The sequence below is a fragment of the Bison bison genome, unplaced genomic scaffold, assembly GCF_000754665.1.
Source record: "Bison bison bison isolate TAMUID 2011002044 unplaced genomic scaffold, Bison_UMD1.0 scf7180017864092, whole genome shotgun sequence".
Classification (NCBI taxonomy): Eukaryota; Metazoa; Chordata; class Mammalia; order Artiodactyla; family Bovidae; genus Bison; species Bison bison.
In genome coordinates this window covers 2989519-3002050 of record NW_011494664.1, presented here as the reverse complement: position 1 = coordinate 3002050, position 12532 = coordinate 2989519, and the positions used below count along the sequence as shown (strand labels likewise).

Genomic DNA, 12532 nt, shown 5'->3' with positions numbered 1-12532 from the left:
TGAAGTGGTGGGACCGGATGCCATGATCTTCATTTTCTGAATGTTGAGCTTTAAGCCAACTTTTTCACTCTTCACTTTCACTTTCATCAAGAGGCTTTTGAGTTCCTCTTCACTTTCTGCCATAAGGGTGGTGTCATCTGCATATCTGAGGTTATGGGTATTTCTCCCGGCAGTCTTGATTCCAGCTTGTGTTTCTTCCAACCCAGCGTTTCTCATGATGTACTCTGCATAGAAGTTAAATAAACAGGGTGACAATATACAGCCTTGATGTACCCCTTTTCCTATTTGGAACCAGTCTGTTGTTCCATGTCCAGTTCTAACTGTTGCTTCCTGACCTGCATACAGATTTCTCAAGAGGCAAGTCAGGTGGTCTGGTATTCCCATCTCTTTCAGAATTTTCCACAGTTTATTGTGATCCACACAGTCAAAGGCTTTGGCATAGTCAAGAAAGCAGAAATAGATGTTTTTCTGGAACTCTCTTGCTTTTTCCATGATCCAGCAGATGTTGGCAATTTGATCTCTGGTTCCTCTGCCTTTTCTAAAACCAGCTTGAACATCAGGAAGTTCACGGTTCACGTATTGCTGAAGCCTGGCTTGGAGAATTTTGAGCATTACTTTACTAGCATATGAGATGAGTGCAATTGTGCGGTAGTTTGAGCATTCTTTGGCATTGCCTTTCTTTGGGATTGGAATGAAAACTGACCTTTTCCAGTCCTGTGGCCACTGCTGAGTTTTCCAAATTTGCTGGCATATTGAGTGCAGCACTTTCACAGCATCACCTTTCAGGATTTGAAATAGCTCAGCTGGAATTCCATTACTTCCACTAACTTTGTTATTAGTGACTAAGGCCCACTTGACTTCACATTCCAGGATGTCTGGCTCTAGATGTGTGATCACACCATTGTGATTATCTTGGTCATGAAGATCTTTTTTGTACAGTTCTTCTGTGTATTCTTGCCAGCTCTTCTTGATATCTTTTGCTTCTGTTAGGTCCATACCATTTCTGTCCTTTATTGAGCCCATCTTTGCATGAAATGTTCCCTTGGTATCTCTAATTTTCTTGAAGAGATCTCTCATCTTTCCCATTCTGTTGTTTTCCTCTACTTCTTTGCATTGATCGCTGAGGAAGGCTTTCTTATCTCTGTGTATACCTATGGCCAATTCATATTGATGTATGGCAAAAGCCATCACAATATTGTAAAATAATTATCCTCCAATTAAAATAAATAAATTTTAAAAATTAAAAAATAGAGCATGGAGTGGTGTAAAGCTGAACTGGCTTGTCCCCTGCAAAGTACCAAACATGTTAATTAAATGACTCTTCTTAAAAGAAGAAGAAATGAAAAGACAAGTGAATTAAATGGATAAATCATATGGGATATAAATTATATCTTCATAAAACTCCAGTAATCTTGCCTGGAAAATACCATGGACAGAGGAGCCTGGTAGGCTACAGTCCGTGGGGTCGCGAAGTGTCGGACACGACTGAGCAACTTCACTTTCACTTTTCACTTTCATGCATTGGAGAAGGAAATAGCAACCCACTCCAGTGTTCTTGCCTGAAGAATCCCAGGGATGGGGGAGCCTGGTGGGCTGCCATCTTTGGGGTTGCACAGAGTCAGACAAGACTGAAGTGACAGCAGCAGCAGCAGCAGCAGCAGCAGCAAAGCTTATAAAAACCGATGGGAAACTGAAAGACCCAGGAATGCTACAATTAAGGGCAGTTTTTGCTTTTAAATCGGTTATCAAATATTCAGAAAAAAGAATCTAGTGTTTTGTTTGGCTTGTTTGTTTTTTCACTTGAAATTGCTTTATTTAAAACCATTTCCAACTCCTGAATCCTGATATACTCAGTTCTTGGTCATTAAGCAATGAACCCTTTTGATGTTAGGCCACATGTAATGTAACATGATTACATTAGTAAAACTGAAATGCTCAGCAAAGAATTTTATTTAAAAAGTATAACTGCCAAAAGAAGATGGAATGGGATGGGGAGGGAGGTGGGAGAGGGTTTTAGGATGGGGAACACATGTAGACCCATGGCTGACTCATGTCAATGTATGGCAAAAACCACTACAATATTGTAAAGTAATTAGCCTCCAATTAAAAAAAAAGAAGATGGAATTTGAAAGCATTTCTACCTAATCGCTGAGAATTGTATTCTCAGTAATATCTGAGTTAAAGTTCCCACAACTACAATCTCTCTGTACCAGCATTTTAAATGAAGCAAACAGCATTCTGTTACTACACAGAAGATAATTGTTAAGAGCAATCAGTCATTATAAATAAGTTGATTCAAGTCTATGGAATATTATCAGAATTACAGCCAAGACGGGGACTCCAGATCAAGCCAGTGTGGTGTCTTTGTTTGTTGCCTCCTGATCATATGAAAAAGTGATCTAGTTCTCAGGTAGCAGCAAGAAGGAGTAGGGCGAGAGTCTTCGGGAAAGAGGTGGTAGGAAGGGAAAACCTCTACTTGCTCTCATTGGAGCCCCTGATTTCTCCCTTTGCCATTCTGTCTTGAACATTCCTTGCCACTGATGCTCTATCCTTTTATCTCAAGGCCCTAGAGCTATCCAGATGCCATTAATACCTTGTTCTTCTATAGTCAGTCAAGGACAAATACAGATTTTAACTGAAGTAAGCTTTGTAACAAATAGAGGCACATTCATTTTTTGCCCTGTATACCTAATTTAAACCTTAGAAAAACCTATTTAGTTTCCACTTTATCTGACTCATCTCCAGCAAAAGCTAGTCCTTGATATTTCTGAAAAAGCATGTACAGGGACATTAAGATTTTTTTCTATATGGTTAAATAATTAGTACTTCCTCATATGTCTGAGTATCATGGACATTATCTTTTAAAATATAGTGATGTTTTTCAAACAGACTTTTTTGGCCACTTTATTTATTTTTTAATTGAAGGATAATTGCTTTACAGAATTTTGTTGTTTTCTGTCAAACATCAACAAGAATCATCCATAGGTACATCCATGTCCCCTCCCTCCCAAACCTCCCTCCCATCTCCTTCCCCATCCCACCCTTCTAGATTGTTGCAGAGCCCCTATTTGAGTTCCCTGACTTAAACAGCAAATTCCCACTGGCTATCTGTTTTATATATGGTGTTGTAAGTGTCCATGTTACTCTCTGCATACATCTCACCCTCGGCCTCCCCTGCTCCCTCCATGTCCAGAAGTCTGTTCTCTATGTCTGTGTCTCCATTGCTGCCTTGCAAATAAATTCATCAGTACTCTTTCTTGATTGTATATATATGTATCAGTATATGACATTTATATTTCTCTTTCTGACTTACTTCACTCTGTATAATAGGCCCTAGGTTTGTATACCTTCAAACAGACTTTAAAGTAACCTTTAAGTGGAGTGTTTCAGTATAGAATTTTCATCATTTTATTTAAATATTGGCATTCATAATATTTATCTATTATAATACAGATTGATATTTATTGAGCATTTCTAAAAATCTCACATTTAAATCTCATAACACCCTTATGAAGTCAGTAAGTTTAATATCCTTATAGATGCAAAAAGTTGAGGTTTAAAGTGAACTGATTTGCCCATGATCATATGAGGGAATGCCTGAACCAGGACTGGGAACCCCATCTGGATCTTGATTCTTCAAAGCCCCTGATGTTGATTCTTCTAAAACCGCTGATCTTGATTCTTCATTCTGCTTTTGGCTATTGTTGTCATAATTTTGGAAAGCAATATGTGCTTTCATTTTCTGTGTTTATTTGCTTTATGTTAATTGCAAGCATTATAATAACTGAAGGAGCAGGCATTATGCATGCATAAATGTTTCTCAAGAATTTATAACTATGTTGGGTACATTCCACATTTTATTCATAGCATTTTTTAATGAAACTCAAGGGGCATATTTTAGCAAGACAAAAAACAAGCATGAGTTTAAATTTTCAAAGCTTGCAGAGTTATATCTACAATTCTATAACTGTCTGCCAGTTAATAACATTTCACATTTGTATATTCAAATAGCAGAAAACTTGGCATTTTCCTTGTCTGAGTATTTGTTACATCTTCACTCTGGTTCAGCTCTTCCAAGACAGCCTGTCATATGTGTCCCTTTCATAATGCGTGGTGATGCTTAAGAGCACACTCTCACAGAGTGATGCTGACATTCTTTAGGAATCAGAAATCTGTTGAAAGGGGCCAAAATTATCCTTTCATCTCTGTGTCTTTTAGTCATAGACTCATATTTGTTTTTAGCAAAATATATGCTCCAACTGGAAAAGTTTTAACTCCTGGTACATTTTTTGTGTGATTTCATGGCCAAGGAAATAATTTAGAACCCATCTCAAATTTTTTAACCTACAGTTTATTCTTATTCTTATATATTCCTTAAATGTTTTCTCACCACCCAATGTCCTCATTAGGGATTTTGACCTGTAAACTCTAGATAGGAACTGGTTGGTACACCACTAATCCTAGAATAATTATGTAAGGGAAAGGCTCTCTTCCCCTCCCCTGACCAAAGAGACGAAAAACAATGCCTCACTAATTATGCCATTGCTTTCCTAGAATCAGCTGGAGATTATAGCCACATAATAATAGTAGCTAGAGAGGTAAAATTGAGACAATCTTGGTTTATTTATATGTGGTCCTTTAAGTCATACTTGTTTTTTACCCTAAAAAAAAAAATAGGGATATACACAAAATATATTGATTTGCTAAAATTGTCAAAAGGGGATTAACAATGACATTTATTTAAAGAAATTTAGTTATACCTTGACTTTTAAAAAAAGTTTGAAGCAACTTATAAAGACATTTTAGTTACATAGGAATAAGGTCACTTACGGTAACTTATCATCACTAAAGCTTGTTGTTGTCAGTCACTAAAGTCGTGTCCAACACTTTGCAACCCTGTGGACTTCAGCACATCAGGCTTCCCCATCCTTCACTATCTCCCAGTTTGCTGTGATCCATGTTCACTGAGTCAGTGATGCTATCTAACCATCTCATCTTCTGCCATCCTCTTCTGTTGCCTTCAGTCTTTCCCAGCATCAGGGTCTTTCCCAGTGAGTTGGCTCTTCACATCAGGTGGCCAAAGTACTAGAGCTTCAGCATCAACATCAGTCCTTCCAATGAATATTCAGGGTGCCTATTAGACATCTTAAAGTAACAGGTGAATCCTCAGAATTCTGACTAATAAACTCAGAGTATTTTGTGAGATGTTTCTTTCTTCTTGGTAGTGAGGCAGAAAAGAACTTCCTCATATCAAAAGAATATTCACTGGAAGGACTGATGCTGAAGCTGAAGCTCCAATACTTTGGCCACCTGATGCGAAGAGCCAACTCATTGGGAAAGACCCTGATGCTGGGAAAGATTGAAGGCAACAGAAGAGGATAGCAAAAGATGAGATGGTTAGATAGCATCATCAACTCAAAGGACATGAATTTGAGCAAACTGGGATATAGTGAAGGATGGGGAAACCTGATGTGCTACAGTCCACGGGGTCTCAAAGTGTTGATTTGATCTGTAAAGTTGCATACAGGACAATATTCATATTGTGTTTAAGTTTTCAATTAGAATAGAAATAAACCAAAGGCAATTGTCGCTCATCAAATGCTGCTGTACGCCACGCATCATGCTCTGTGCTTTCATCTACTTAATTTAATTTAATTGCATTTTTACAAGAAATTTAGGGTTTGGGGAAATGTCATTGTGTTTATTTTTATAAATGTGGAATATAGTCTTACCATTGGTGTAGGAACATAGAATCTGTAGTTGTCAAGGCTGAGATCTGTTTGCCTCCAAAGCCCAAGTTCTTTCCAGTGACTCAGACGACATGCTTGTGCACACCAAATGGCAAACCTGGTTACCCTCCCTGGTAACTGCTAGTTCCTAATGGAGAGCTGTCATTATCACACCATTTTCCTACCTAAAGAGTTTCTCAGATCACACTTTGTCTGATTATGCTATATGGAGCAAATAAACAGCACATATCCACATTTCCCCCTGGATTTGTGATTTGAAACTCCTGGACTTTCTGCTCACTTCTCTTTCCCATCCTGCCAATCCAGGTAAGATAGTCAAAACTCCCAAGATTGGTAGAGACACAACTGTTTCACCTTCCTTTTGCTTCTCTATAGCCCTGCAGCGCCAGCCAAGCCAATTAGAAGACCCAAATGAAAGAAACTACTCCAATAATGCTCTCTTTCCTTTTGGAAGTTCTTTCTGCCTCACTACCAAGAAGAAATATCTCACAAAATACTCTGAGTTTATCGGTCAGAATTCTGAGGATTTATCTGTTACTTCAAGAGGTCTAGTAGGCGCTTACTGAACTTACTCACTTAACTTTCTCAAATTAAGTTTGCAACAAGAATCTAACTCCTTTTCACCAAGTTAAAGTACACAGAACAAGAGCCTTGGTGGCTTTCCTATCTTCCTTTGGGATTGCTTTTGCCTTTCTCCTCATTTAATTAGTATGCCACTTTCCACGGACTGCTGCCTGAAGCTAGTCTAGCCACATTCATCCTTTCTCCCTTCATTTACTCAACTTATGTATTGAGTTCATACATATTAGTGCCAGACGCTGTGTCACATGCTGGTTAGTTTCTCCCTCATGGAGCTTATAATCTACTCTAAACAAACATGTAATATGCAAATGTAATGGCAAAATTGTAAACTGTGTGAGAAAGTGCAGGAGCTGTGGGTACATCTGTGGAAGGGGACTTGGTTGGTACCAAGGTTGGTGTAGTCACAGAAAGCCTCCCAGGGGAACTGGCTGTTTGTCTGACATGCTGGATTTAGTAATATTAGGCAAGAAAGACTGTCGCAGTTTTCTTTTATCAGTTTTAACTGGGCACTTCATGTACATCTGCTGTATTTTTATTACTGTGCATCTCAGGTTTAGAACAGAGAAGGCAATTGCACCCCACTCCAGTACTCTTGCCTGGAAAATCCCATGGATGGAGGAGCCTGGTGGGCTGCAGTCCATGGGGTCGTTAAGAGTCGGACACGACTGAGCGACTTCACTTTCACTTTTCACTTTCATGCATTGGAGAAGGAAATGGCAACCCACTCCAGTGTTCTTGCCTGGAGAATCCCAGGGACGGGGGAGCCTGGTGGGCTGCCGCCTATGGGGTCACACAGAGTCCAACATGACTGAAGCGACTTAGCAGCAGCAGCAGCAGGTTTAGAAGTCATCTTCCACACAGTACATTTGAGTTCCCTGAGGACAGGGGCTCTGTGAGGTTCCCTTACTCTCCTGAATGTCAGCCTAGCATCTCACCACACTCCTACTGGGCTACATGGGAAAGGGGTTTATGGCAGGATAAAATGCCATCAAGAAATTTTGATGCTTTCTCTAATTCATTTGTGTGGATTTTGTTCATTTTTGAAAACAAGTGTTGGATTTTTGGGGGGTACTTAGTTTTATCATGTAGTTTTATTTGTTTGTTTTTAACAAATTTTTTTTTAACCTCAAAAAATGATTCCCTTGATTTCCCTGCTTTCATATCAAGCCTCTTCAGAGTTCCATGCTCTGGATGTGTTTCGTGTTTCCAAATGAATGTGAATGCCTTGTCCTTAATTTTGTTTGGTACTTGCATCACAGAGGATGTTATAATCAGCTAGTTATTCTCTCAAAACAAAGCTTGTAGGCAAGGTAACAGACCCACCCATTAAATCCCTAAGAGAACAGAGAGCTTTTTTTTTTTTTTTCATTCTTACAAGGTGCCCATTCTTTGGTCACTTTGGCTTGTATACTGACCCCATCTATGGTAGGGGACTCTGTAAGGTTTGGCCCAAACATCATTTACTAACATTGTTGTTATACTTTATATAAGAGCAGATTAGAAATAACACCATTCAGTTTGTTGACAGGTGTGACAGAGCAATCTTCTTGTTACTATTTGTCCCAACTGTTGTTACGTGATGATTACGTTGTTACGTGATGATTACAACCTTAACAGGTTGTGCCACTCTCTATTTGTGGGGGGTGGGGTCTCAAGTCAAGAGTGAGATCATTCATTGTATGCATCATCACAGCCTTTCCAATGTGCTGAAAAGTGGCATAACCCTTAGATCAGACAAGTCGATGGAGTGGGGAGGTCTTTACTTCGTTATAAAGATAGATCCTTCTGTTGGTCTTGATGGAAATGGATCTGAGTGAAACTGGTCTGCTGTTGTTAGTGGAAAGGAAGATAGGAGAGTAAAGACCGGTGGTGGGTACAGAAGGCACTGGAGTGAGTTGTGGTGAACTGGTACTAGCCATCTGAACTAGGTTATAGCTTGATTTCAAGCAAAGATAATTTTGCAAAAACATTGTCCTCTCTGTAAGCTTGACAGTTTCCAAAAACTTAATTTTTTTTCTCATGAGAGCAATGGTGATATTAATGAATAGGATTTGTAATACTGTAAAATAATATGTGATGACATTTAGAAGATCTTTCCTCCCCACTGGTACTTCTGTCATGCTCATCCCTCCAAATCATTCGGTACACCCAACCATAGCTTTTCCAAGAATTGAATATAATATAAAACTAGTTGCTTTTACTTTTTCAATGGAGAAACCAAGTCTCAATATTCAGGATACATCTGAACTGGAATGTTGACCAATTGGAACTGAACCAGCCTTTTTCTTCTCTTAAGTGCATAGTGGTAAATAAAATGTTTTTTTCCTATCATTTGACAATATGGCAAAACAGTTTTAAAATTAATAAACATAGTTATTCTAGAAAACAAGAAAGAGAATAGAATAAGGATATTCCCCTAAAAAAAAAAGCAATGAGGAACAAATAAAATTCATAACATTCTGAAGCTGTGAAGTCAGTCCACAGGTAGCAGAGGGTGAAGACTCAGGTGAATGCTTGGAAAAAAGAACTGACATCTTTATGCCACACAAGTTGTATACATAGCACAGGACCACATCTGCACAGCTTTAGTGAAAAGGGGTTCTGAGACAGATGCCGCCTGTTTTCTACTCTCTTGGCTGAGCTTAGAACAGCAGTACCTCCTGCCATATAGCTTGGGGCTCCTGCAGCATGGCTTGTAGAATTATGAGAGTCTGGATCTGTGCCTTAGCAGAAGCAAATCTAGAAGTGGATCTGTGAAGAGTGCAGTCCTGAGTTCCAGGCCTGCTCGGGAGCCAGACTTCCAACAGAGCCCATGGTGAGGCCACCACAAACTTGCTATAAGAGACCAGGATGCCCTAGAGGAGATAACCCATGAAAAAGGCACCTAACAAAGATGATAAAGGACAAATGACCAACTTGGTAAACAGAAAAGCTGATTAAGGAAAATAAGCAACTAGTACAACTAGAAAGGACTTTGAAAAAGTCATTTTGATGTTATTAGAGAGATAAGAAAGGGATTATAATCATGAGAGAAGAATGAAAGTTTAAAAAGAAGAATAAGATGGTGGCTCAGATGGTAAAGAATCTGCCTGCAATAATAGTAGTAATAGTAGTAGTATGTATTGTTATTATTGTATTGAAGACCCAGAATGGATGTGGTGACTTCTATTTTGTAATTCTAGACTTTACCATCATCTCATCTATTATAGTGTGACACACTTTTGTACTGAAAGAGTTATCATTTTAATTAGTGATTAAATTCTGAAGTTGAAAAGTAATATAACAAAATAAAAGAGCCTCAATAGTAGATTTTGAACTGTTAGAAGAAAGAATCAGTGAGCTTGGAAACAGATCAATAAAGATTGTGCCATCTGCAGAATAGACAGTAAAAAGAATAAAGAAAAGTGCAAAAAACTTCAGAGAAATGTGGAAAATTCGTAAGCACGCTAACATATGTGTGATAGAGTTACTAGAATGAAAGGAAACAAAGAAATGATCGGAAACAATGTTTGAAGAAATAATGGCTGAAACTTCCCAAATTTGATGAAAAGCATTAATGAACAAAGGCAAGGGAAATCACCAACCTCCAACTAGGATAAACTCAAGTAGAAACACCCCCAAGATATCATACTTAAAATGTTGAAAAGCAAAGAGAAAATCTCCAAAACAGCAAGCAAAAAATGACTAATTACATATAAGGGAACCTCAATAAAATTAACAGTTTGTCATCAGAAACAATAAAGGCCAGATGACAGTGAGATAACATATTTAAAGTGCTGAAAGAGAAACTATCAAACATGTACCTTACATTTAGTAAAATCCTTTCTCAAAAATGAAGGTAAAAACATTTCCAGATAAATAAAAACTAAGAGAATTCATTTCTAACTGACTTTCTTTTTTTTTTTTTTTTTTTCTAACTGACTTTCATTACAAGAAAAACTCAGTACATTTTAAAGGATTGAGATTACAAAAAGTATGTTCTCCAACAACAATGGAATGAAATGAAAAAGCAATAACAGAAAGGAATTTGAGAAATTTACATATGTGTGGAAATTAAGTAGTACCCTCCTAACTGACTAAAGCATCAAAAAATAAATCACAATTACATTAAACTGAATGAAAATGAAAACCTAACATAGCAAAACTTATGGAATGCAGTTAAGGCAGTGCTTAGAGAGAAATTTATAGCTGCAAATGTCTTTATTTTTAAAAAAGGAAATATATTGAATCAGTATCCTACTCTTCGAACTTGGAACACTAGAAACAGAAGAGTTGGCTATACTCAAAGGAAAGAGAAGGAATAAAAGAATAAAGATTATAGCATATATGAAAGTAATAGAGAATACAAAACAACGGAGATTATAAAGAACATCAAAATTTGGTTTTCTGAAAAGATCAACAAAAATTGTCAAAACTTTACCTAGGTTGACCAGGAAAAGGAAAAAAAAAGAGAGAGAGAGAGAGAAAAGTGTCAAATTGCTAAAATCAAGAATGAAAGAGAGGACATCATTAACAAACTACAGAAACAAAAAGAAATTCTAAGGGAATACTGTGGAAAACTATAACGGATGAATACCTAGAAAGACACAGACAACCAGAGCTAACACAAGGAGAAATTGAAAATCTGAGTAGACATTTAACAGTTTAGGAGATTGAATAAGTAGTTTAAAAACTTCCTCCCACAAAGAAAAGCCCAAGTCCAAATGACTTCACTAATGAATTCTACTAAATATTTAGAGGCAAATTAATGTCACTTCCTCTGAAACTTTTCTAAAAATAGACAAGATGGGGATATTTCCTATGAATCCAATATTATTCTGATATTGAAATAGAAACATTACAAAAAAATTACATAGAAACATTACAAAAAAAGTACAGGCTAATATTCTGTATATAGATCCAATAATCCTCAATGAAATATTAGCAAGCTGAATCCAGCTATGAATAAAAAGGGTAACATATCATGACCAAATGGGGTTTACACTAGGAATATATTTTACTTTAACATACAAAATCAATTAATGTAATGCACACCATCAAGAAAATAAAGGACAAAAGCCTTGCGATCATATCATTAGATATGGAAGAAGGATTCAACAAAATGCAACATTCTTTCAAGATAAAGACACCCTCATGGCTCAGATGGTAATCTGCCTGCAATGTCTGAGACCCAGGTTTGATCCCTGGGTCAGGAAAATCCCCTGGAGATCTTCCTGAAGATTGGGAAGCAAATAGCAATCCACTCCAGTATTCTTGCCTGGAGAATTCCAAGGCCAGAGGGCCTGGTGGGATACAGTCCATGGGGTCACAAAGAATTTGTCACAGCTGAGTGACAAACACCCACAACAAACTAAGAATAGAAGAAAGTTTCTCAATTTGATAATAGGCATTTTAAAAAACTCCATGCTTAAATCATACCTATTGGTGAAAAACTGAATATCTTCCCCCTAAAACCAAGAATAAGACAAAGATGACAATTCTTACCACTTTTATTCTATATCGTACTGGAGGTTCCAGCCAGTTCAAGAAGAAGTAATAAAAAACATTCATGTTGGAAAGGAAGAAGTAAAATTATCTCTTTTTGCAGATGACATGATCTTGCATACATAAAATCCTAAATAATCCACTAAAAATTATTAGAACCAATATAGAGCTTCAGGATACAAGATCAATATATAAAAATCAATTATATTTTTATACATTCAGTTCAGTTCAGGAGCTTCAGGATACAAGATCAATATATAAAAATCAATTATATTTTTATACATTCAGTTCAGTTAAGTTCAGTCGCTCAGTAGTGTCGGACTCTTTGGGACCCCATGAATTGCAGCACGCCAGGCCTCCCTGTCCATCACCAACTCCCGGAGTACACTCAGACTCACCTCCATCTAGTCAGTGATGCCATCCAGCCATCTCGTCCTCTGTCGTCCCCTTCTCCTCCTGCCCCCAATCCCTCCCAGCATCAGAGTCTTTTCCAATGAGTCAACTCTTCACGTGAGGTGGCCAAAGTACTGGAGTTTCAGCTTTAGCATCATTCCTTCCAAAGAAATCCCAAGGCTGATCTCCTTCAGAATGGTCTGGTTGGATCTCCTTGCAGTCCAAGGGACTCTCAAGAGTCTTCTCCAACACCACAGTTCAAAAGCATCAATTCTTCGGCACTCAGCTTTCTTCACAGTCCAACTCTCACATCTATACATGAC

At 37.8% G+C, this 12532-nt stretch overlaps 1 protein-coding gene across 1 annotated transcript in view; it reads left to right on the top strand.

The window, feature by feature from the left end:
• Positions 1–12532, top strand: part of MTHFD2L (methylenetetrahydrofolate dehydrogenase (NADP+ dependent) 2-like) — a 140116-nt gene that overhangs the window by 82562 nt on the left and 45022 nt on the right. The gene's annotated exons all lie outside the window — the stretch shown is intronic.